The following is a 27424-nucleotide window of genomic DNA, read 5'->3' as shown; positions in this document are numbered from 1 at the left end:
TCATTCAAATTCCCCTATCTCCCATATCTTCTTTGCTGATGACAATTATTTCTTTTTTACGGCTAGGATTCCTAAGTGCAAAGCAATAAAAGACTATCTCATCTAGTACGAGGAAGTTTCGGGTTCTTTTAGCAAGAATTGCTCCCAATCCACTTGTGACATGTTGAGTTCTAAGTTGGGTATCTCCATTATTTCGGTTCTTGGGAAGTATTTGGGTTTGCCCTCTTTTATTGGATGGAATAAGATGGAAGTCTTTAATTACCAAGAGGATATATTTTCTAAACATATGAACAGCTGGAAGGCTAGATTTTTATCACGTACGTGGAAAGAGATCATGGTAAAATATATTCTTCAAGCTCTCCCTTCCTATGCCATGAGCCTCGTTTTGATCCATGATCTCCTCTATGCTGACCTTAAGAAGGTGATGAACTCGTTTTGGTGGAGAACAGAAGGTAACATTAGAAAAGGGATTCAATGGCAGTCTAGGGGTCTTCTTTGTGCACCTAAGAAGTTTGGGGGTTTGAGATTCAGAAAATAAAATAGCTCAACTTAGCTCTACTAGCAAAGCAAGAGTGGTGTCTTCTCACGAAACCTCAGTCGTTAGAAGCCCAATTCTATAAGGCTCGGTATTATCCTAACTCCACCTTTCTGGAGGCATCAATCGGAATAACCCTAGCTATCTCTGGTGAAGCATAATGGCAACACATGACCTTATTAAAGTAAGAGCTTGTAAGGCAATAGGAAATGGTGCTGAAGTTAATATTTGGTGAGACCCTTGGTTGTTGGACACCTCAAATCCATATGTTGATCAGGCTCCTATCAATACCAATCCTATAAAAGTTAAAGTCATATACACTTGTTTAATATAATATTTAATTTTGTTAATTGATTAGAGCATCTCTAACAGTCTCTTAAGTTTACTTTTAAGTTAAAATTTGAGGAGAGAGAATAAAAAATGAGCTCCAACAGTCTCTTAGTGGCTCCTCAAATTACTAAAAGCTTCTTCATCTTCTCTATTAATAGAAAGTCTCTTTCCACCTCTCAGTGCCTCCTAATTTCATTTTTTATTTATAATTTATTATTGAGCAGTCACTCTCCTCACACTGTTGGTAAATATAACAATAAACAATAATTTAATAATAAAATAATAAATAAGGAGTGAATATAAAGAGTATTGTTGGAGATGATATATCTTAGTCACTCTTAAACCACTAAGAATCAATTATTTATATTATTTTTAGAGAGTGTACTAAGAGTCTCTTGGAAATGCCCTTAATCATTCTTAATAGAAAAATAAAAATAAAGAAGAAAAAAGTTGATATTATTTATTTTATATAATTATCGTGAGCAGTTGGAACAAACAATACCGGAATAAGATTTACATTAAATAAATGTAATAAAATGGAAATAGAGGTTGATACAGTGTATAAACCACCCAGTAGATTAGAATATATAAAATCAGAAAAAAGAGATTAGTTAAGGTATTATAAGATAAATAAATGTGTTAGACAGGATTATATAATAATTAGCCATTAGTCGTTTCCATTTCCATATAAACCCAAATATTCACTTTCTTCCTAACTTTCCATTTTTATTCCCAATTGCCCTAAAAGAAGTCCCATTATATATATGTTTTTATTCATTTATTATATCATGCACTAATCACGCCCTAGTCAAAGTTCCAGTCGTTGTCATAATCACGCCCGATCGTGGAAATTATAGAGGTCTAGTAGGCTCGAGGGATATCAAACACTGATATCTGGGCACACTTCCTCCTATCAACAAAAGACATGTGGCCCACTCCACTCCGCTCCATAATCCATAACCATTTTCTATAGCTCAATGTTAATATATATAAAGTAAGTTCAGCTCAAAGTACACACGTTCATTCATTCTATTAAGTTTGCATTACAGCTTTTGTTTAGTGATTGTGGTCATCCTCTACGATTTCATAAACTCGCTTAAGCATCAGAGCGGGTTCGCCGTATAATGCCCCCTTTGACCTTGCTTCTCTATAATTGTAGGTTGACACATGGACTCTTAAGATTCAACCACATCAAATTGGTGTGGTGAGCGTGGACTGACACATCGATGACTCGTTTGAACAGTTCCATTGAAATTCCTTCCACTAGTGCACTCCCCACAATGGAGGTCCAAAAAATAATCAAAGAACAGCCGCGTTGAATTCATCGGGTCAACGGCGACCAAACTATTCTAGAAATGGTGGAAGACGATGAAGTCTTGGATCCCGAAAAGAAAGGCTCTTGGGCCAATCTCCCGACGTTTGACAGAAAACTTAATTTTGTGCATGAGATCGTCAGCGTCATGAGGCTATTCAAATGGCTGAAGTGAAAGAAAAGTTGATCATGATAGCATAATAAACATTCAGGTTTTTGAACAAACCTGAGAATACCAATTGCTTGACCAAACACCACACTACTTGAAGCTGCTATAGTCGACAAGATGGATTTCCACAAATCCGAATAAGAGATCTGGACATCTAGTCAAGAAGGAAGGGAGTCTCCTCGGTATGACATCACCGATCTCGAACTCCCCTTCGTTTAACATAATGGATTCTGAACAATCCGCCGTAAGATCAGTTCAGGTGAGAGAAGGAAGACGACATTCCTCAAATAGAAGGGTACTATACTTTTATCATCAAAGGATTCGTCGATCGGTCAACTAAGAAAGAGTGACCAAACCCTATGAACGACCTCTCCGGATGAGGAGCCCCTCATTTATCAGACTCAAACAACAGATCAATATAATCTCTAAGTACAAGGCAGCAAAGAAATAGCCTTAAAATCACAAAGTAAATCTCACAAGAGATTACCATTAACCTATTAGGCTACCAGTAAAATCACATACACCGCCATAACAAATCATCTATATCCAAATAGCAAAGTCAATGTGATTTCTAGAGTAAGATAAAATAGAAACATCGATTTTATTAATCCAAAAAAGAGTGAGATCCAAAAAGAGTGACGCTTCCACTGCACTCTTCACAATCAACAGAAAAAGAAAAACAAAAACAAAAATTAAAACCTAAGATACATTTTAGGCCCCGTTTGTTTGGGGGAAAATATTGTGTTTTGGAAAATTTTATGCAGGGAAAATATTGTGTAGGAAAATAAAATATTTTTCTGTGTTTGACAACAACACTGGAAAATATTTTACGGTATTTGGCTACAACACTGGAAAATATTTTCCAACCAGTAAAAACGTGAAAAAGCACAAAAAAAAGAAATAATGTTAAAAACACAAAAATTGTAAAAATGCGAAAATCACGAAAAGTAAAAAAAATATTAAAAATATGGAAAAAAGTGGAAAACCACGAAAATGTGAAAAAAAAATGTTAAAAACACGAAAAATGTTTTTTTTTTCACATTTTTGGTATTTTTTGTACGTTTTTCGTGTTATTAACGTTATTGTGTTTTTTTACATTTTTTCGTGTTTTCACGTTTAGTTTTTCGGTTTTTCCCTTTTTCACGCTTTCTTTTTTTTCGCGTTTTTTATTTTTCGCATTTTGTTACTTTTTCGTGTTATTCACGTTTTCATGTTTTTCGTATTTTTCACGTTTTTGTATTTTGTTTGCATTTTTCGTCTTTTCCTGTTTATCGCGTTTTTCACTTATTGTCACGTTTTTGTGTTTTAGCATTTTTCGTATTTTTCACATTTTCATGTTTTTTTATATTTTTCACGTTTTTGTATAATTCGTGTTTTCTTACTTTTTCGTATTGTTCATGTTTTGTGCCTTTTCAAGCGTTTGCTTTTTTTTTTTGCGTTTTTGTGTTTTCATGTTTGTTCACATTTTCATAATTTTTTGCGGGTTTTTTTTTCATATTCTCGTATTTTGTAACGTTTTCACGTTATTCATGTTTTTTCGTGTTTCATATTTTTATATTTTTATATTTTTTAACGTTTTCCCCTTTTTTCTCTAGACGCATATGTTTTGGGGAAAATGTTTTACCCTTTTGAAAAGGGTAAAACATTTTTCCTTATTTCTTCATTTCTTTTCCATTGACTTGCTACTTATTTTTCTTTGACTTATTTTCCTGCCAAAACAAACAGTGGAAAATTGGGAAAATATTTTCCTACAGAATATTTTCTCCCAAACAAACGGGGCCTTAATCATCTTTTGTATTAAGACAAATAAGGGTCTAATATAAAGAATACATTTATTATTTCAATAATAATAATAATTATATATAATGAAAGTGACTAATTTTTATATAATATAAAGGAGAACTTTTTTGAGGGCGAGCCTTGGCGCAACGGTAAAACGTTGTTGCCGTGTGACCAGAGGTCACGGGTTCGAGTCTTAGAAGCGGCCTCTTGCCAATTAAATTGGCAAGGGAAGGCTTTTGCCCCCAATACACCCTTGTGGTGGGACGCGTAATGCGACCGGACCGCCTTTTTTTATAAAGGAGAACTTTTTATCTCTAAAATATTATTTTCATTATTCAAGTTGTAACACCCGCCATAATAAGTAAAAGATTAGGAGAAGTCGGAAATTGGATTTTGGGTATTTGATTTCTTTTCTAATCTATGGACCCATATTTTATATCTATAATTTTATTTTCTACATAACTATATTATCATAATTTATTATTTTCTATACACTCTTTATCTTCTTAATCCTTTTAAACTGATTTTTTAAATCAAATTTTTACTTTTGAAAGTCAAATAACTTAATTTTTGAATTAAATTTTAATTTATAATAAATGAAAAGATAAAAGTTGTATAATTTTTAGAGGAAAGTACAAAAATAAACCTTATGGTTTAGACCATTTTCAAACGTAAATTATGTGGTTTAAAAGTTGGCAAACAGGTACCTTATTGAGGTTCATCCTGTTAGCAAACATAGACAAAATTAACTAACAGTGTTAAAAAAAAGTCAAAAATGAAAGGAAAAAGATTTAATTTTGTCTTTATATTTATTTTATAAATTAACCCCTTTATTATTTTATTATCACAAACAAATCCTAAAATAAAAATCAAATACACCATCTTCTCCACCTGTTTCTAATTTCTTATTTTTCTTCTTTTAAGTTGAACATTTTTAGTTTTTTTAGCCTCCAACGTACAAAAACGGTGAAGTTTAGGATGTCGGAGGCTAAAAAAAATATGTCTAGTTTGATTTAAAAAATTACCCCAAATCCGTACGTATGACTCACACACTTGCTGCAATATTAAAATCAGTTCTCCAAGACGTAAATTTCTGGCTTCACCACTTTATCCATTTAAGATAATACAAACTTCAAGACTTGTTAGCTAATAGGCAACTACGACATGAGAGGGGATGTTGGAATTTTAGGGAAAAGAAATGAAACTGCTAACAATCAAAACGTTGTCATTTCCTAGTACATTCGTGATAATGTATGCTTGTCATTTAGTATGATGTGCCAATAATAGTATTAAGGGTGACGAATATAGGAGCAGGGCCGGTCCTGAGAATTTATGGGCCCTAGGCGGAATAATAAATAAAGGCCCCTTTAATATTTATGTAAAAAAATTTAAAATATATTTCAATACATGATAAATAGAAAAGTATTTCATTAATTCTTTATTATCTTCATACTAAATCTATTTAGTAAAAAATTAAATCAATTTCCACGTGTATATATCACGTGTCAAAAATTGTGTCATTTTGCAAAAAAAAAAAAAAAAAAAAAAATTTAACAAATCGATTAATTTTTCATCCAAAATGTGTTAAATGACATTTATGGAAATACTTAAAGGAGAAAATGTTACCAAATGGTATGATAAAATTTTGCATATCAGAGAGCCCAAATTAGAGTTTTAATTCTTAAATTAACCTTCAATCTATATTAAAAAAATCAATTAGACCTATTTTAATTTTAAAATATTAATTATTTTGACTCTTTAAAACCTAAATAATTTTTAAGGCTTTTTACATGAATAACACAATTGGTTACAAAATTATAATTAAATCATATAATCAAAATTACTTTTCAATATGTTATTATTTTTCATATATAAGAAAAAAAATATGATTTTATACTCTAATTAAAATAAAATAAGACCCTAATTCATAAATTTCAAAGCTTAGTAAATATATTCTAGATTCTTAATTTATAAGTCTTAATCTTAAAATATATTAATAATAATAATTTTATTAGTTTGACCTAATTTAAAACATCATTTGATATAATTGTAAATCAGTTTTCAAAAGTGGATTTCTATGTAAATTTTTTAATATTAATATTTGTATGTAATATATATTTTTTTTGTTTTTTTAAATAAGTTTTCAAAATGGATTTATATATAAATTTTTGTTTTCTAGAAAGCTAAATATTTGTATAATTTTTTTTTTGGGAAAAATAACATTTGCCACCAGGGGGGAAAATATTTGTATAATTTCTTTTTGAGAAAAAAAGCTGACACATGCGAGAGTCGAACCCAGTCTCCTTCCAATGAAGGACCACATTCTAAACGGCTAGGACGTTTGCTAACTTTTGTTTAAGTTGTGTTTTATTCTGTTATATACAATATATCTATGTAATAAAAACTTTTTGGACCCCCTAACAGCCATGGGCCCTAGGCCAGCGCACTCCTGGCCTAGGCCCAGGGCTGGCCCTGTATAGGAGGAATTTTGTTTTCTTAAAAAAAACAAAATAGCTTTATTAAGGAGAAAATCCTTAGCCATTACAACATTAAGCCAACTAGAAATAGAAGAAGCACAATACTGATTAGCATTAGATAGAGAGTGTATAATAATACAGTAGTAAGCAACTCTGTTCGCTAAACGAGGAATAAAAGAAACTGAAAAATCTCAGTTATCCTTAAGAATAATCCTATAGTCCTTAATAATAGAACCAAATTCTAATAGATCTGTTCGGTTGAACCGAATACCCTCCACGAAGAGTTTTGCATCAAGCTTAAATTTCAGTTTCAGCAGTCCTTGGTCTACCACCTTGTTTAGGCTTTTCCGCAGTGTCAGTGCTTCCACTAGCTTTGGATCGTGATTTCTCCAAAGACCGTGCTAAAAATGCCTAGAGATCTTCTTCCATCCATGCACAGAATTGCTCTTATACCGCTAGAATTTACAGAAATAAATACCGTAGAATTTTAAATCAAGATAATTAATCAACATAATTAATGGGTTGTTCGCGAGCGAAGTTCATGAAATGGATTAATGAACTGCTCGTGAACAGCTCGTGAGAAGCTCACGAATATAATGTTAAGTTCAAACTCATTAATTTTCTAACAAGTCAAGTCTGAACAGGTCAAAGATCTACTCGATTACAGTTCTACTGATGGACAAAACTACAATAGCTAAGAGGTGAAATAATGAAAGAGAAAGAAGCAGAGGGGAGAGAATAGAGATAATTTGTCATATTTTGAATAAAATAAAATAAAAAATTATGACAAAATGCTTTTTACCATATCATTTTTTTTAGAATTAGACTATGTTCTTTTAGTATTGACTTTTTTAAAATTCTTAAAATAACCTATTGCCCCTCTCAACATTCTTAAATTCACTTATTAACCCCTTAAATTTACTTAAAAACAAGGATAAATAATTTATTATTCTCCACTTTTTTATGTGATACACTGTTTAGTAATCCTATTTCGAAAAATACAATATAAGGTTTCTATCTAGGGGCGAAGCTAGGGAGGGTCACGGAGGGTCGGTCGACCCTCCAACCCTCCGGAAAACCCTATTATAGGGTGCTCCGCTGCTGTTAGGTGCCGAAATCGCCATGGATGGGAGCCCCCCAGCCATGACGATAGAGCCCCCATTTCTGTAATTCTATTTTTTTTTGCTTAATACATCATTTTCCCCCATTTGTCCAAAAAATTTGATTGGTCCCCTAAACTTTCAAAGCATCCCGATAGCACCCTGAACTTGCAAAAAATATTTAGTTAGCACTATGAACTTGTGTAAAATGTAATCATTTGATCAAAATCGGTCGCAAAAAAAGTAAGCTAAATGCGGAATATGTATTGTACGAGTCTTAAAATGTTATTACATAATTAAAAATTAAATTAAAAATGAAGTTATTACTTGCTCAATTATACAACTTGTCTTCTCTAATATTAGAATTGCATACATCAATTTTGGTTGTTTTATTTTTTTAAGACTCGTACAATATATTTTCCGCATTTAACTTACTTTTTTGCGACCGAGTGATCAAATGATTAGATTTTATGCAAGTTCAGGGAGCTATCGGGAGATTTTGAAAGTTTAGGGGGTCAATAAAGCTTTTTAGATAAGTTCAGGGGCAAATGATATTTTAAGCCTTTTTTTCAATCATAGAACTAAAACGACGTGGTTTTAGTAGTGTTGGGGGGCATTTATAAAATTGTGGAAATGACTTCTCTACCCTTCATTTAAAACAGGTATTAAGCCTTTATATATTACACATCATTTGTTGTTTACTGCTGTTCTACCAACATCGCGAATCCGCGCCAAAGGAAGGAGAGGAGCTGCTGCCTGCTGCCGCCGTTCAACCTTCCTGCTGCTGCCGCCGGCCGTTCATTTGCTGCTTCTGTCGACGCCGTTCATCTCCTCCACCGGAATTTGGGGAAGAGAGATATAGAGGTTAGTTTTTAATTTAAGGTTTTAATTTTAGGGTTTTAATGGGATTTTGATTTTAGGGTTTTTGACTAAATTGAATTGAAATTGATACTGTGATAGTTAGGGTTTTAATTTTAGGGGTTTTCGTTTATTGAATTGATTGAAATTGACTGAATTGAATGTGATTTTTTTAGGGTTCAATTGAATTTAGGACTGAATTGAATTGAGTTTAGGATTGAATTGAATTGAATTGGATATTTTGAGGGTTTTCAATTGAATTCAGGATTGAATTCAATTGAATGTCATATTGAATTGAATGTGATATTGAATTGAATTGAAATTGATAATGTGATAGTTAGGGTTTTAATTTTAGGGGTTTTCATTTATTGAATTGATTGAAATTGACTGAATTGAATGTGATTTTTTAGGGTTCAATTGAATTTAGGACTGAATTGAATTGAGTTTAGAATTGAATTGGATATTTTGAGGGTTCAATTGAATTTAGGATTGAATTGTATTAAATGTGATATTGAATGTGATATTGAATTGAATTGAAATTGATAATGTGATAGTTAGGGTTTTAATTTTAGGGGTTTTTATTTATTGAATAAATTGACTGAATTGGATGTGATTTTTTTAGGGTTCAATTGAATTGAATTGAGTTTAGGATTGAATTGAATTGGATATTTTGAGGGTTCAATTGAATTTAGGATTGAATTGAATTGAATGTGATATTGAATTGAATTGATTTATGAATATGTTTAAGTACCATTGAATTTTCTTTTTCTTACATGGTTAAGCCCCCTCGAGCTTAGAATCCTAGCTCCGCCACTGATCTGAACTATAATGTCGCTGCTTTTCTGCTCTTCCGCCCTCCCTCTCTTCGACCTTCCCCCTCAGGAAACCACAACGGCTCTTTCGCCTTAGGAAACCACAACGGCTTTTTTGATATCAACGCCTCAGGAAACCACAACGACTCTTTCGCCTCATGAAACCACAATGGCTCAGGAAACCACAACGGCTCTTTCGCCTCAGGAAACCACAACTCTTTCGCCTCAGGGTAGAGAAGCCGAGAGGTAATCCACTGAATTACTTACCATACTAAGATATCAATGATAACCTATGTTGTACGGACGCTTCTAATCACTAGGGTTTCTGTCTTTCTGTGTGTGTCTGTATCCGTGTCCGTGCAACATAGTTGATAACTTACCTATGCATTAGAGTCAACTAGGTATACAACTCCTTACATGGTTGTTGCTAAAATTGTCACCCTAGGGTAGTAGAACCAATTGTTGGTGCAAGGAGTGATCCACCTCCTGTGATTAATTTGTTAGATAGGCTTGGCAAAGCTGTGGTTTTGGACATCGAATCCAAATCTTTTTCCTGGGACATGCTATCTTCTCTTCACCATAGTAGTAGCATTGGACATTCTGAGGATAAAGCACGTGCACTCAAGGTCATAGGAAAAAAAAATAAGCACATGCATTTTGTATAGATCAATGAACTTCAACTATGTTTGTTTCTTCATCTGTATGTCAAATATTTAAAGAACATAATAATACATCTTTGTTTCTTCATCTGACTATGTTTAATATTTTTCTGTTATGTGCAATTAGGTAACTGTAAATTCTGGGGGAGTCGTCTTTTTTGCAATATTCAATCAGTCTGGAGACAATGCCTCTGTTTCTAAAGATGCAGCAGCTGTTATCAAATTTTCATCTTCGAGGATGGCCACACAATCTGAACGTCTTGGCTTTGAATTTGCTAAGTGGTTAGGAGTCCAAACTCCACAGGTGATATTGCTGTACCTTGGTAGTCTCATCATTTGCAACCATCACTTAAACAAGATTTCGTGCTTGCATTCTTCCATTTTCTTAATTATAGTGATTTTGATGGAGCGTTGCAGGCTAGAGTAATTCATAATTGCAGTTCAGAGTGGCTCCAGATTAAGGAGGCTGCAGAAAGAGCAAGAGCTACATCAACTTCTGAGGGGAGATAAAATTGGTGAAGTTACTTGTTCAGAACTTCTGGAAGCTCTTGATCTTAGCCGGTGCCTTCTTTTTATGAGGTGAAATCAAAACCTAGTTTGTGAATTGTAAAATTTCTTCTACTTAAATTAGACTGGAATGAGCTGGTCAAGCTTCGACTTACTCTATGCCTTCATTAAAGAAAAGAAGCATATTTAGAACCTTAGGAGGAATTGAAATTGTTATTGCATGCATATTCTGTTCCAGCTCCCTTGATCTATATCCAGGGTATAAACCCTCGCCCTAATGGACGTAACTTTTTGGCTTTTGCAGTTATATTCATGGATCTCCTTTATTGGAAAGCTCAAATGCGTTCAAACGTGAAACTGCAGAGAAAACTGCGGCAGCTCTTGGCAGGGTCTTGCTGTTGGACCTTGTCATCAGAAATGAAGATAGATTGTCTTGCCGGCAACTCGGATGGCGTGGAAATCCAGACAATTTGTTGTTGGCTGATAAAATGATCACTGCAAACGACTCAATCCTCTCTCAACTCCTCAACTTTCAAATTGTAGCCATTGATTCTGGTGTTCCTTGTCGACCTCCTTCTGGAAAACGTACAAATGACCATGCAAATTACCCTAAATTGGTCGAGTTACTTCTTAACAATTATGGTTATTCCTCTAATTTGTTATATGACATAACAGGAGGGAGATTAGGATCCCCTCCTTTAGAAGATGCCAATATAAATGGTGTACGAGGAACAGAAATTACTTCAGTCGTTCATCATTTTCGTAATGGGTTCCGCGCTGCTCTTAGGGATCTTCAAAGCTTCCATATTTTTCTTTTAACACTTCACCAGAAGCTAGATAACTTGTTGCGGGCATTTATGAATATTTCAAGTAAAACTTCTGGAGACTCTGACAAAGAGGATATCATGGTTCCTGACACAGCTTTACATGGGGGTCTTCATTGTCCTTCTCCACCTGGTAAAGATCAGTTCCTGAATGATAATCATCCAGATTTTAGTGATTCAGAATTGCCGAGAACAGTACCAAGGTCTTCATCTTCTGGAAATAAAGAAAGCTCGGACTCCCGTTCTCCCATGTCCAAAGAATGCTGGTCAGGGAAGTTGTCCAAGGCGGGTGACATCCATCTGACGACGACGAAGCTTCGCCACATCCATAAATGTGCCAAGGTCTGTACAATAAGGTGTTTCTATGGATTTTATCCTATATGTTAAACCATATTATTAAAAATAATAATAATTCACTAGTTATATAGCAGTGCTTTTAATTGTGAGTAGCATTGAGCAAATTAGTTTTTAGATCATGTGATAGTATCAGCATGGTATGAGTCTTGTGTTGGAAATAGGGCTAAGGTATAGCAGCGGAAATATAAAAATTTTAGCCTACTTCCTTTTAACCATAGGATCCGTTAATCGTTATTTCATATAAAGAGGGATAAGAAGAAATACCTTTCGATTATCAATCTACCGTTGCAAACGAAGTGCCCACAACTTCAAAGGAGATGTAAACTGTTTACCAATCTGCCCTTATTCGAAACAGACCTTCCAGACCTCCGAACGACAATCCCTTCGGTGGAAACGTGGAAGAATGTGTCTAGAAGCTACTGTCCAAAAATCGCGACGATCCAACGGTTCAATCTCCGGGAATCCTCGAAATAGTGAACTGACCTGATGTAGGCGAAGAAAAACGAATTCTCCCTTTTGTTTGTTTTTCCTTCTTTCGTGAACACGGTGAGATTAAGTTAGAATCAATCCTTATGAGATGCAACCAAAATAGATTGCCTCTAACAAACCAACACAAGATCAAAGAGAAAAGAGATGGAAGAGATTAATCGATTGACGGAAGCCGTATGAATTCTTGTCCACGAACTTGGGGATGAAATTCTTTCTTTCTCTCTCTAGAAGCAATTTCGAAAATCACATGTAAGGGGAGGGTTTGTGTGTGTCGAAATTCCAAAGGGAAGGGGGTATATATATTAGCTTGTCTCTAAACCCTAGTTAGATAGGAATAGGTTACTTAATAGGAATCCAATTCGGAATAGGATTTCTAATTATTATCTTACTATATATCCAATATAATTAGGATAATAATAAATAACCTAGTTAGATAATAATAGGAGTATATTAATCTAATTAAAACTCCTAACTTAATTATCTCTTAATTAATTTAATTTCACAATCCTAATCAAATTAGGAAGAGTGGAATAAATTAATTCCTTCCCTAATATACATAAATTTCGACCCCCTCCTATATGTGGGCCTTATCGGGCTCAATTGGGCTTCCATCTATTAATCATATCCATCTCTCTTTTGTTTCCAAGTCTTATGTGTGATCCATTAGGTCCTTACTACTTCTGGCCGTATGCAACTATTAAGTTAATTTCTTCGAGAATTATATTTAATCCTTGCATAACGGAATGATGAACAGAGCATGTTATCGGCATGTCCGTAATCATTCCCCCAGAGTCCGTTAAGAAGACAGGTTGATTCTGCCGTTAACCCTTCCGTATTAGTTACAGTATAATTCGATCCTTTATCAACTACATCACTTGAACTGAATCTTATGACTATGGATGATGTCAAGTCACATATAGCGAGACGTTCGTTTTACTTGTACAGGCCGAGTCAACTCAAATAGATAGGTTAAGTGAAATCTGTATTTCTACTCTTAAGCTATCACCTTGCAAGGATTTAGAGTCGAGTCTTCCACAAGCGATCCTTGGACGTATCTCCCATTCATCGGGAGTGATAAATGCTCAATCCAATGTATAACTACCCTGATATTACCTCCTGTGACACCCAACCTTTGCAGTTCACACCCCAGAGTCATCTCTGTTAAGGATCGTGGGACCACGCGATCAAAGTCTCACATTCAGTAATTCAGGATGACCAATTAACATTCCTTTGAGTCTGAGGATTATTTATACCTATTAATACCAATGAGATGAACAGGTGACAAGGACGAATCTACCCATCCTGTTATCTCAAATCGGATCCCCAATCCTAATGAACAACGTTTCACCGGATCTATGTAACTGTCCAGATATCTATATATGTGAAGCTTGTGAGATCAGCTTTCTGTCGGACAGAAGACATTGTTACATACAAGTCTCAACAGTGATATATCAATCCTAAACATATCACTTGACTTGGGGTGGTTTTAAGTTTATTAGTTTATTATAAAGTTTTGTCTCACTTCATGCTTGTATGAACACTTTATAATCACTTTAAACAAACTTACGGATTTCCTTTTATTAGACTTTATTTAGTGCTTTAAAAGGGATTGCCTTTATATAGTTATAAAACATATATCTTATTAAAACAAATGATATAAAGAACAATTCATTTACAATAAGTTTGTATCCTGCAACAATTGTCTATAGGACACTAAACCCCAACATACTCCCACTTGGATAAAGCCAATTGTTTCTAAAACTTATCCCAGTAAAAGTTAAATGACGATCATGTACTTTCTGGGTTAAAGGCTTTGTCAACGGATCTACAACGTTGTCCTCTGTAGGTACTCTTTCTATTCTCACATCTCCTCTAGCCACAATCTCTCTAATGATGTGGTATCGCTTTAGGTAGTGCTTGGATGCATTATGAGACCGTGGTTCCTTTGCTTGCGCAATGGCTCCATTGTTATCACAGTACAGAGTAATGGGATTGACAATGTCAGGCACCACACCTAGTTCTGTAATGAACTTTCTAATCCAAACTGCTTCCTTTGCTGCTTCCGCAGCAGCGATGTACTCTGACTCGGTCGTAGAGAAAGCTACGCTTCCCTGCTTGGAACTTTTCCAACTGACCGCGCCCCCATTCAAGATAAACAGGTATCCTGATTGGGATTTAAAATCATTCTCATCTGTGAGATGACTAGCGTTTGAAAATCCTTCAATTTTCAGATCTCCTTCTCCGTACACTAGGAACATGTCTTTAGTCCTTCTCAAGTACTTAAGAATGTTCTTGACGGCAATCCAATGCTCGTCTCCCAGATTCCATTGGTAACGACTCGTTACAGATAACGCGAACGCTACGTGAGGTCTAGTGCATAGCATAGCATACATAATCGAACCGATCACGCTGGCGTACGGGACTACAGCCATGCGTCGTTTGTCATCATCAGTTTTAGGACATTGATGATTGTTTAACTTTACTCTATGTAGCATGGGTAAGTTACCTCGTTTCGATTCAAGCATGCTAAACTGATTTAGCACGTTTTCAATGTATGTAGCCTGTGAAAAACCAAGCAGTCTTCTCGATCTATCTCTATAGATCTTTATACCAAGTATATAAGCTGCTTCACCAAGGTCTTTCATTGAGAAGTTACCGGATAACCATACTTTTACCGATTGTAATAGAGCAATGTCATTTCCCATTAACAGTATATCGTCCACATATAGTATGAGAAATGCTATAGAGCTCCCACTTGCTTTCTTGTAAATGCAAGCTTCTTCGCAATTTTGTTCGAAACCAAATTGTTTATGGTTTCGTCAAAACACTTATTCCAGCTTCTAGATGCTTGCTTGAGTCCATAAATGGATCTCTGAAGTTTGCAAACTTTATTTGCATCATTTGATATGAAACCTTGAGGTTGCATCATGTATACATCCTCAAGCAGGTTTCCGTTTAGGAAAGATGTTTTCACATCCATTTGCCAAATCTCATAATCAAAATGAGCGGCAATTGCAAGCATGATTCTGATTGATTTGGACATAGCAACGGGAGAGAAGGTTTCGTCATAATCAACGCCTTGTTTTTGACGATATCCTTTCGCTACCAACCTAGCCTTGTAGGTGCTAACCTTTCCATCCATGTCAGTCTTCTTTTTGAAGATCCACCTGCACCCAATGGGTTTTATCCCTTCGGGTGGATCAACCAAAGTCCAAACTTGGTTAGTATACATGGAATCCATTTCAGAATCCATGGCTTCAAGCCATGCTTTAGAATCTGGACTAGTAAGAGCCTCTTCGTAGTTTTCGGGTTCGTCGTCTAACACGGGAACCTCGTCATCATCTCCCACTAGAAAACCATATCTAACTGGGAGTTCACGAACTCTTCGTGATCTACGAATAGGTGCCACTGGAGTCTCATCTAATGGGACTTCTTCGGGTACCTCGACCGCCTCCGTTGTTTCAGTCGTTGTTTCTTCCTCTTGAACTTCGTCGAGTTCAATCACGCTTCCCTTTTGTGTTTCTTCGAGAAACTCTTTCTCTAAGAAGGTTGCGTGTTTGGATACGATCACTTTCTGATCATCTGGATGATAGAAGTAATATCCCATAGTTTCCTTAGGGTATCCAATGAAGAAACATTTATCAGATTTAGAATCTAATTTGTCGGACGCAACGCGTTTGACATATGCTGAACAACCCCATACTCTCATGAAAGAGAACACGGTTTCCTACCAACGAACAATTCATATGTTGTAGAACTAGCGGATTTAGTTGATACTCGATTCAGGGTGAAGAGGGCAGTTTCTAAGGCATAGCCCCAGAACGTCTTTGGAAGTAAGGCCATGCTAATCATGGATCGTACCATATCTAATAGGGTACGGTTTCTCCTCTCGGATACACCATTGTGTTGTGGTGTATAGGGAGGTGTCCATTGTGAGCATACCCACATTCAGTTAGATAATTCAGAAAATCATCAGAAAGATATTCGCCACCTCGATCAGATCGAAGTGTCTTTATTTTCTTTCCTAATTGATTTTCCACTTCATTCTTGAAGCATTTGAACTTGTCAAAAGCTTCTGATTTGTGCCTCATCAAGTAGATATAACCATAGCGAGTATGGTCATCTATGAAGCTAATGAAGTATCTGAATCCTCCTCTTGCTTGGACTGACATAGGGCCACATACATCTGAATGAATGAGTCCTAGAGTGTCTGATACACGCTCACCTTTATTGCTAAAGGGTGTCTTTGTCATTTTACCTTTTAAACATGATTCGCATGTTTCCAATGATTCAGAATCGATTGGATCTATAAGCCCATCTGAATGTAGCTTTAGCATGCGTCTCTCGTTTATATGAAAATGCCACAAGTAAGTTGAATTATCTAGCTTATGTCTTTTGGTATCAATTGCGAAAACAGAAATCTAACACATAAATCCCATTTTGTGATATTCCTAAAAAATAGAAAATCCCATCTCTATAAAAATCGCAATGTTTGTTCTTTATCGAAATATAGAACATACCAGATGTTTGGAGACCGGCTTTTCCCTTCTGGAGGGTAGCTCGGTACAAAGAACAATTTCTCTTCCAATGCCCCATGTCACCACAATAGTGGTACTTTCTTTTAGGCTTCTTCATTTCCTTTCCCTTAACTTTAGTGGGCATGGCTTTCTTACCTTTCTTGGGATGTTTAGGATCGGGAGAATTCCCTTTCCACTTCTTTGATCCCTATATGACAATAGCCGGTATTGCCTTGCCTTTCTGAATATTGGGCTCAACTGACTTGAGCATATTTGCAAGCTCTTCAAGAGAGGTTTGCAGGTCATTCATCTGATAGTTCATGATGAACTATGAATAACTCTTTGGGAGGGATTGAAGAATTAAGTCTACACTTAGTTCGTTATCCATCGCGAATCCAATACTAGAAAGTTTGGTAATATAGCCAATCATCTTGACATAATGTGTCATGATTGATGTGCCCTCTTGCATCCTGCAACGATATAACCATTTGGATATCTCGTAGCGTTTGCACCTGGTTTGTTTCCCAAACAATTCCTTTAGGCGCATGATGATGGAACAGGCATAGTTGCCTTTGTAATTCCGATGTCATCGATGCAAGTATGATGCATCCGGCATGATCGTCATCAGCCTTGTACTTCTTGTAAGCATCGATTTCCTCGATTTGGAGCATCATTATTAGGGATAGGGGGTATCGATGTATCAAATACATACCCTATTTTATCGAACTTCAAAACAATTTTGAGGTTGCGATACCAGTCGGTGAAGTTTGAACTATTCAACTTGTTATCGGTAAATGTGTTTTGCAGATTGGTGTTAGTCATGATTTTAAGAGTGTTTCATTAAACTGAGAGTGAGAAAGAGTAAACGTATGTTATTCATTTGCTTTAAAGTATAACAATCTAAAATTATAGGCCTTTTAATTTATTTCAGATTGCTCCCACTATTTTGCCAAATTAATAACCCTCCATATTAATTCGAAGAATTTCACAAATCCTTTAATGAGCTAGGATCCTAACTCCTTAGCTTTCGCCTTAACTTTAGCCAACAAACTAGTCTCATTCGTTAGGTAGATTCATTCAATCAATCACATCTCGAATGCGATTCCTAGGTTATTGGGTTCCTAACCACATTAGTAACTAATATGTCATTCATATTAATCCCAACCATTTTGCCCATTAGTGTATGACAACATGAGTTTGCCCATCCAATTATCATACTCTAATTTAAGTATTACCCCATATTCATGAAAGAACGATTTTCGATAATCCAGGTGTTACCATAAGACCCCGAGCTTGACTTTGGCCAACAACCCAAAGGCCCCCAGTACTGCCGGCTGAATTATAATATTAGGGAGGGGCAACCGATTTTAATAACTTATTTATTTACTTAACTTTTTAATGAGGGATTTTTATTTAAGTCTCATAATCTAACTTAGTCTTGATTTGCTTTAGCATACATCAGACACACATTCACACATACATTGGCGTTATGGACATATCATCTAAATTATTCCGTCGAGCCAGAGACGGAATAAAAGGGCAAACCTAAGGAAATACTAACTATTACATATTTCTCTTTAGGTCCTCCGTCTTCTCCATGGCGCCTTGAAATTACATATTAATTTCTATACTACTAAAAGAAAACTTCAATTGAATTGAAGGGAATCAGATGAGAGGAGAAATTACAATAGATAGTAGAAAGGCAGGACGCGCATGCCCTGTTTCAAAAATACCAAAAGACTAAAAGAGGGTCCAACTATGTCCATAACTCCAAACATGCAAAGACTCAATTAAATAAATTTAATTGGTTGATTACATAACTGTCTTATGTAATATTTAGGTTAATCACATTAACTTATCAAATTAACTTTCATCCAATTTTACTTCTAATCGTTTTATATCTTTATATTAATTCTTAGATTAATATAACCATACAAAACGTTGATTATGCATGTCCCAATTATTTTGATTTCAATTCATTTAACGCTTTGATTTACAACTTGGTAAAAACAAACTTTTAAACGAATTTTCATTCGCTAATCAAAACAGAAAACTATTAATTTCCGAAACATGTATATATATTTTATATTCAAAACTAATTTTAAACACATATATATCAGATTTTCAAAACGGTTGAAAAGCGATTTTCAGAAATAGGAAAAACTACAATAGATTTCCGTTTTATCTTTAGAATCAATAAAACTAATTTTATTAATCTAACCATAAAACTAATAGATTTTGTTATAATGATTATCAACCGAAATAATTAGGAACATAAGCATAATCAGTTTTAATTAACAATTAATCAAAACTTTATTTATCTTTAGAATTAATCAATCAATACTATTTGTCAATTAATCCTAACCATAAATATTTATTCAATCCTATTGAAAACTTCTATATTTTCATATATGAAATAACGGATTTAACGATGGCTCTGATACCACTGTTGGAAATAGGGCTAAGGTATAGCAGCGGAAATATAAAAATTTTAGCCTACTTCATTTTAACCATAGGATCCGTTAATCGTTATTTCATATAAAGAGGGATAAGAAGAAATACCTTTCGATTATCAATCTACCGTTGCAAACGAAGTGCCCACAACTTCAAAGGAGATGTAAACTGTTTACCAATCTGCCCCTATTCGAAACAGACCTTCCAGACCTCCGAACGACAATCCCTTCGGTGGAAACGTGGAAGAATGTGTCTAGAAGCTACTGTCCACAAATCGCGACGATCCAACGGTTCAATCTCCGGGAATCCTCGAAATAGTGAACTGACCTGATGTAGGCGAAGAAAAACGAATTCTCCCTTTTGTTTGTTTTTCCTTCTTTCGTGAACACGGTGAGATTAAGTTAGAATCAACCCTTATGAGATGCAACCAAAATAGATTGCCTCTAACAAACCAACACAAGATCAAAGAGAAAAGAGATGGAAGAGATTAATCGATTGACGGAAGCCGTATGAATTCTTGTCCACGAACTTGGGGATGGAATTCTTTCTTTCTCTCTCTAGAAGCAATTTCGAAAATCACATGTAGGGGGAGGGTTTGTGTGTGTCGAAATTCCAAAGGGAAGGGGGTATATATATTAGCTTGTCTCTAAACCCTAGTTAGATAGGAATAGGTTACTTAATAGGAATCCAATTCGGAATAGGATTTCTAATTATTATCTTACTATATATCCAATATAATTAGGATAATAATAAATAACCTAGTTAGATAATAATAGGAGTATATTAATCTAATTAAAACTCCTAACTTGATTATCTCTTAATTAATTTAATTTCACAATCCTAATCAAATTAGGAAGAGTGGAATAAATTAATTCCTTCCCTAATATACATAAATTTCGACCCCCTCCTATATGTGGGCCTTATCGGGCTCAATTGGGCTTCCATCTATTAATCATATCCATCTCTCTTTTGTTTTCAAGTCTTATGTGTGATCCATTAGGTCCTTACTACTTCTGGCCGTATGCAACTATTAAGTTAATTTCTTCAAGAATTATATTTAATCCTTGCATAACGGAATGATGAATAGAGCATGTTATCGGCATGTCCGTAATCATTCCCCCAGAGTCCGTTAAGAAGACAGGTTGATTCTGCCGTTAACCCTTCCGTATTAGTTACAGTATAATTCGATCCTTTATCAACTACATCACTTGAACTGAATCTTATGACTATGGATGATGCCAAGTCACATATAGCGAGACGTTCGTTTTACTTGTACAGGCCGAGTCAACTCAAATAGATAGGTTAAGTGAAATCTGTATTTCTACTCTTAAGCTATCACCTTGCAAGGATTTAGAGTCGAGTCTTCCACAAGCGATCCTTGGACGTATCTCCCATTCATCGGGAGTGATAAATGCTCAATCCAATGTATAACTACCCTGACATTACCTCCTGTGACACCCAACCTTTGCAGTTCACACCCCAGAGTCATCTCTGTTAAGGATCGTGGGACCACGCGATCAAAGTCTCACATTCAGTAATTCAGGATGACCAATTAACATTCCTTTGAGTCTGAGGATTATTTATACCTATTAATACCAATGAGATGAACATGTGACAAAGACGAATCTACCCATCCTGTTATCTCAAATCGGATCCCCAATCCTAATGAACAACGTTTCATCGGATCTATGTAACTGTCCAGATATCTATATATGTGAAGCTTGTGAGATCAGCTTTCTGTCGGACAGAAGACATTGTTACATACAAGTCTCAACAGTGATATATCAATCCTAAACATATCACTTGACTTGGGGTGGTTTTAAGTTTATTAGTTTATTATAAAGTTTTGTCTCACTTCATGCTTGTATGAACACTTTATAATCACTTTAAACAAACTTACGGATTTCCTTTTATTAGACTTTATTTAGTGCTTTAAAAGGGATTGCCTTTATATAGTTATAAAACATATATCTTATTAAAACAAATGATATAAAGAACAATTCATTTACAATAAGTTTGTATCCTGCAACAATTGTCTATAGGACACTAAACCCCAACATACTCCCACTTGGATAAAGCCAATTGTTTCTAAAACTTATCCCAGTAAAAGTTAAATGACGATCATGTACTTTCTGGGTTAAAGGCTTTGTCAACGGATCTACAACGTTGTCCTCTGTAGGTACTCTTTCTATTCTCACATCTCCTCTAGCCACAATCTCTCTAATGATGTGGTATCGCTTTAGGTAGTGCTTGGATGCATTATGAGACCGTGGTTCCTTTGCTTGCGCAATGGCTCCATTGTTATCACAGTACAGAGTAATGGGATTGACAATGTCAGGCACCACACCTAGTTCTGTAATGAACTTTCTAATCCAAACTGCTTCCTTTGCTGCTTCCGCAGCAGCGATGTACTCTGACTCGGTCGTAGAGAAAGCTACGCTTCCCTGCTTGGAACTTTTCCAACTGACCGCGCCCTCATTCAAGATAAACAGGTATCCTGATTGGGATTTAAAATCATTCTCATCTGTGAGATGACTAGCGTTTGAAAATCCTTCAATTTTCAGATCTCCTTCTCCGTACACTAGGAACATGTCTTTAGTCCTTCTCAAGTACTTAAGAATGTTCTTGACGGCAATCCAATGCTCGTCTCCCGGATTCCCTTGGTAACGACTCGTTACAGATAACGCGAACGCTACGTTAGGTCTAGTGCATAGCATAGCATACATAATCGAACCGATCACGCTGGCGTACGGGACTACAGCCATGCGTCGTTTGTCATCATCAATTTTAGGACATTGATGATTGTTTAACTTTACTCTATGTAGCATGGGTAAGTTACCTCGTTTCGATTCAAGCATGCTAAACCGATTTAGCACCTTTTCAATGTATGTAGCCTGTGAAAAACCAAGCAGTCTTCTTGATCTATCTCTATAGATCTTTATACCAAGTATATAAGCTGCTTCACCAAGGTCTTTCATTGAGAAGTTACCGGATAACCATACTTTTACCGATTGTAATAGAGCAATGTCATTTCCCATTAACAGTATATCGTCCACATATAGTATGAGAAATGCTATAGAGCTCCCACTTGCTTTCTTGTAAATGCAAGCTTCTTCGCAATTTTGTTCGAAACCAAATTGTTTTATGGTTTCGTCAAAACACTTATTCCAGCTTCTAGATGCTTGCTTGAGTCCATAAATGGATCTCTGAAGTTTGCAAACTTTATTTGCATCCTTTGATATGAAACCTTGAGGTTGCATCATGTATACATCCTCAAGCAGGTTTCCGTTTAGGAAAGATGTTTTCACATCCATTTGCCAAATCTCATAATCAAAATGAGCGGCAATTGCAAGCATGATTCTGATTGATTTGGACATAGCAACGGGAGAGAAGGTTTCGTCATAATCAACGCCTTGTTTTTGACGATATCCTTTCGCTACCAACCTAGCCTTGTAGGTGCTAACCTTTCCATCCATGTCAGTCTTCTTTTTGAAGATCCACCTGCACCCAATGGGTTTTATCCCTTCGGGTGGATCAACCAAAGTCCAAACTTGGTTAGTATACATGGAATCCATTTCAGAATCCATGGCTTCAAGCCATGCTTTAGAATCTGGACTAGTAAGAGCCTCTTCGTAGTTTTCGGGTTCGTCGTCTAACACGGGAACCTCGTCATCATCTCCCACTAGAAAACCATATCTAACTGGGAGTTCACGAACTCTTCGTGATCTACGAATAGGTGCCACTAGAGTCTCATCTAATGGGACTTCTTCGGGTACCTCGACCGCCTCCGTTGTTTCAGTCGTTGTTTCTTCCTCTTGAACTTCGTCGAGTTCAATCACGCTTCCCTTTTGTGTTTCTTCGAGAAACTCTTTCTCTAAGAAGGTTGCGTGTTTGGATACGATCACTTTCTGATCATCTGGATGATAGAAGTAATATCCCATAGTTTCCTTAGGGTATCCAATGAAGAAACATTTATCAGATTTAGAATCTAATTTGTCGGACGCAACGCGTTTGACATATGCTGAACAACCCCATACTCTCATGAAAGAGAACACGGGTTTCCTACCAACGAACAATTCATATGGCGTGGAACAAGCGGATTTAGTTGATACTCGATTCAGGGTGAAGAGGGCAGTTTCTAAGGCATAGCCCCAGAACGTCTTTGGAAGTAAGGCCATGCTCATCATGGATCGTACCATATCTAATAGGGTACGGTTTCTCCTCTCGGATACACCATTGTGTTGTGGTGTATAGGGAGGTGTCCATTGTGAGCATATCCCACATTCAGTTAGATAATTCAGAAAATCATCAGAAAGATATTCGCCACCTCGATCAGATCGAAGTGTCTTTATTTTCTTTCCTAATTGATTTTCCACTTCATTCTTGAAGCATTTGAACTTGTCAAAAGCTTCTGATTTGTGCCTCATCAAGTAGATATAACCATAGCGAGTATGGTCATCTATGAAGCTAATGAAGTATCTGAATCCTCCTCTTGCTTGGACTGACATAGGGCCACATACATCTGAATGAATGAGTCCTAGAGTGTCTGATACACGCTCACCTTTATTGCTAAAGGGTGTCTTTGTCATTTTACCTTTTAAACATGATTCGCATGTTTCCAATGATTCAGAATCGATTGGATCTATAAGCCCATCTGAATGTAGCTTTAGCATGCGTCTCTCGTTTATATGAAAATGCCACAAGTAAGTTGAATTATCTAGCTTATGTCTTTTGGTATCAATTGCGAAAACAGAAATCTAACACATAAATCCCATTTTGTGATATTCCTAAAAAATAGAAAATCCCATCTCTATAAAAATCGCAATGTTTGTTCTTTATCGAAATATAGAACATACCAGATGTTTGGAGACCGGCTTTTCCCTTCTGGAGGGTAGCTCGGTACAAAGAACAATTTCTCTTCCAATGCCCCATGTCACCACAATAGTGGTACTTTCTTTTAGGCTTCTTCATTTCCTTTCCCTTAACTTTAGTGGGCATGGCTTTCTTACCTTTCTTGGGATGTTTAGGATCGGGAGAATTCCCTTTCCACTTCTTTGATCCCTATATGACAATAGCCGGTATTGCCTTGCCTTTCTGAATATTGGGCTCAACTGACTTGAGCATATTTGCAAGCTCTTCAAGAGAGGTTTGCAAGTCATTCATCTGATAGTTCATGATGAACTATGAATAACTCTTTGGGAGGGATTGAAGAATTAAGTCTACACTTAGTTCGTTATCCATCGCGAATCCAATACTAGAAAGTTTGGTAATATAGCCAATCATCTTGACATAATGTGTCATGATTGATGTGCCCTCTTGCATCCTGCAACGATATAACCATTTGGATATCTCGTAGCGTTTGCACCTGGTTTGTTTCCCAAACAATTCCTTTAGGCGCATGATGATGGAACAGGCATAGTTGCCTTTGTAATTCCGATGTCATCGATGCAAGTATGATGCATCCGGCATGATCGTCATCAGCCTTGTACTTCTTGTAAGCATCGATTTCCTCGATTTGGAGCATCATTATTAGGGATAGGGGGTATCGATGTATCAAATACATACCCTATTTTATCGAACTTCAAAACAATTTTGAGGTTGCGATACCAGTCGGTGAAGTTTGAACTATTCAACTTGTTATCGGTAAATGTGTTTTGCAGATTGGTGTTAGTCATGATTTTAAGAGTGTTTCATTAAACTGAGAGTGAGAAAGAGTAAACGTATGTTATTCATTTGCTTTAAAGTATAACAATCTAAAATTATAGGCCTTTTAATTTATTTCAGATTGCTCCCACTATTTTGCCAAATTAATAACCCTCCATATTAATTCGAAGAATTTCACAAATCCTTTAGTGAGCTAGGATCCTAACTCCTGAGCTTTCGCCTTAACTTTAGCCAACAAACTAGTCTCATTCGTTAGGTAGATTCATTCAATCAATCACATCTCGAATGCGATTCCTAGGTTATTGGGTTCCTAACCACATTAGTAACTAATATGTCATTCATATTAATCCCAACCATTTTGCCCATTAGTGTATGACAATATGAGTTTGCCCATCCAATTATCATACTCTAATTTAAGTATTACCCCATATTCATGAAAGAACGATTTTCGATAATCCAGGTGTTACCATAAGACCCCGAGCTTGACTTTGGCCAACAACCCAAAGGCCCCCAGTACTGCCGGTTGAATTATAATATTAGGGAGGGGCAACCGATTTTAATAACTTATTTATTTACTTAACTTTTTAATGAGGGATTTTTATTTAAGTCTCATAATCTAACTTAGTCTTGATTTGCTTTAGCATACATCAGACACACATTCACACATACATTGGCGTTATGGACATATCATCTAAATTATTCCGTCGAGCCAGAGACGGAATAAAAGGGCAAACCTAAGGAAATACTAACTATTACATATTTCTCTTTAGGTCCTCCGTCTTCTCCATGGCGCCTTGAAATTACATATTAATTTCTATACTACTAAAAGAAAACTTCAATTGAATTGAAGGGAATCAGATGAGAGGAGAAATTACAATAGATAGTAGAAAGGCAGGACGCGCATGCCCTGTTTCAAAAATACCAAAAGACTAAAAGAGGGTCCAACTATGTCCATAACTCCAAACATGCAAAGACTCAATTAAATAAATTTAATTGGTTGATTACATAACTGTCTTATGTAATATTTAGGTTAATCACATTAACTTATCAAATTAACTTTCATCCAATTTTACTTCTAATCGTTTTATATCTTTATATTAATTCTTAGATTAATATAACCATACAAAACGTTGATTATGCATGTCCCAATTATTTTGATTTCAATTCATTTAACGCTTTGATTTACAACTTGGTAAAAACAAACTTTTAAACGAATTTTCATTCGCTAATCAAAACAGAAAACTATTAATTTCCGAAACATGTATATATATTTTATATTCAAAACTAATTTTAAACACATATATATCAGATTTTCAAAACGGTTGAAAAGCGATTTTCAGAAATAGGAAAAACTACAATAGATTTCCGTTTTATCTTTAGAATCAATAAAACTAATTTTATTAATCTAACCATAAAACTAATAGATTTTGTTATAATGATTATCAACCGAAATAATTAGGAACATAAGCATAATCAGTTTTAATTAACAATTAATCAAAACTTTATTTATCTTTAGAATTAATCAATCAATACTATTTGTCAATTAATCCTAACCATAAATATTTATTCAATCCTATTGAAAACTTCTATATTTTCATATATGAAATAACGGATTTAACGATGGCTCTGATACCACTGTTGGAAATAGGGCTAAGGTATAGCAGCGGAAATATAAAAATTTTAGCCTACTTCATTTTAACCATAGGATCCGTTAATCGTTATTTCATATAAAGAGGGATAAGAAGAAATACCTTTCGATTATCAATCTACCGTTGCAAACGAAGTGCCCACAACTTCAAAGGAGATGTAAACTGTTTACCAATCTGCCCCTATTCGAAACAGACCTTCCAGACCTCCGAACGACAATCCCTTCGGTGGAAACGTGGAAGAATGTGTCTAGAAGCTACTGTCCACAAATCGCGACGATCCAACGGTTCAATCTCCGGGAATCCTCGAAATAGTGAACTGACCTGATGTAGGCGAAGAAAAACGAATTCTCCCTTTTGTTTGTTTTTCCTTCTTTCGTGAACACGGTGAGATTAAGTTAGAATCAACCCTTATGAGATGCAACCAAAATAGATTGCCTCTAACAAACCAACACAAGATCAAAGAGAAAAGAGATGGAAGAGATTAATCGATTGACGGAAGCCGTATGAATTCTTGTCCACGAACTTGGGGATGGAATTCTTTCTTTCTCTCTCTAGAAGCAATTTCGAAAATCACATGTAGGGGGAGGGTTTGTGTGTGTCGAAATTCCAAAGGGAAGGGGGTATATATATTAGCTTGTCTCTAAACCCTAGTTAGATAGGAATAGGTTACTTAATAGGAATCCAATTCGGAATAGGATTTCTAATTATTATCTTACTATATATCCAATATAATTAGGATAATAATAAATAACCTAGTTAGATAATAATAGGAGTATATTAATCTAATTAAAACTCCTAACTTGATTATCTCTTAATTAATTTAATTTCACAATCCTAATCAAATTAGGAAGAGTGGAATAAATTAATTCCTTCCCTAATATACATAAATTTCGACCCCCTCCTATATGTGGGCCTTATCGGGCTCAATT

General features: G+C 35.6%; 1 pseudogene; it reads left to right on the top strand.

Annotated features, from left to right (window-relative positions):
* Positions 1 to 334: 334 nt before the first annotated feature.
* The window catches only part of LOC136208946 (dual specificity protein phosphatase PHS1-like), a 29531-nt pseudogene continuing 2441 nt past the window's right edge, over positions 335 to 27424 (top strand).

This window comes from Euphorbia lathyris, chromosome 10 (assembly GCF_963576675.1).
Source record: "Euphorbia lathyris chromosome 10, ddEupLath1.1, whole genome shotgun sequence".
NCBI classification, from domain to species: Eukaryota; Viridiplantae; Streptophyta; class Magnoliopsida; order Malpighiales; family Euphorbiaceae; genus Euphorbia; species Euphorbia lathyris.
This window is presented reverse-complemented; position numbering and strand designations above follow the sequence as displayed.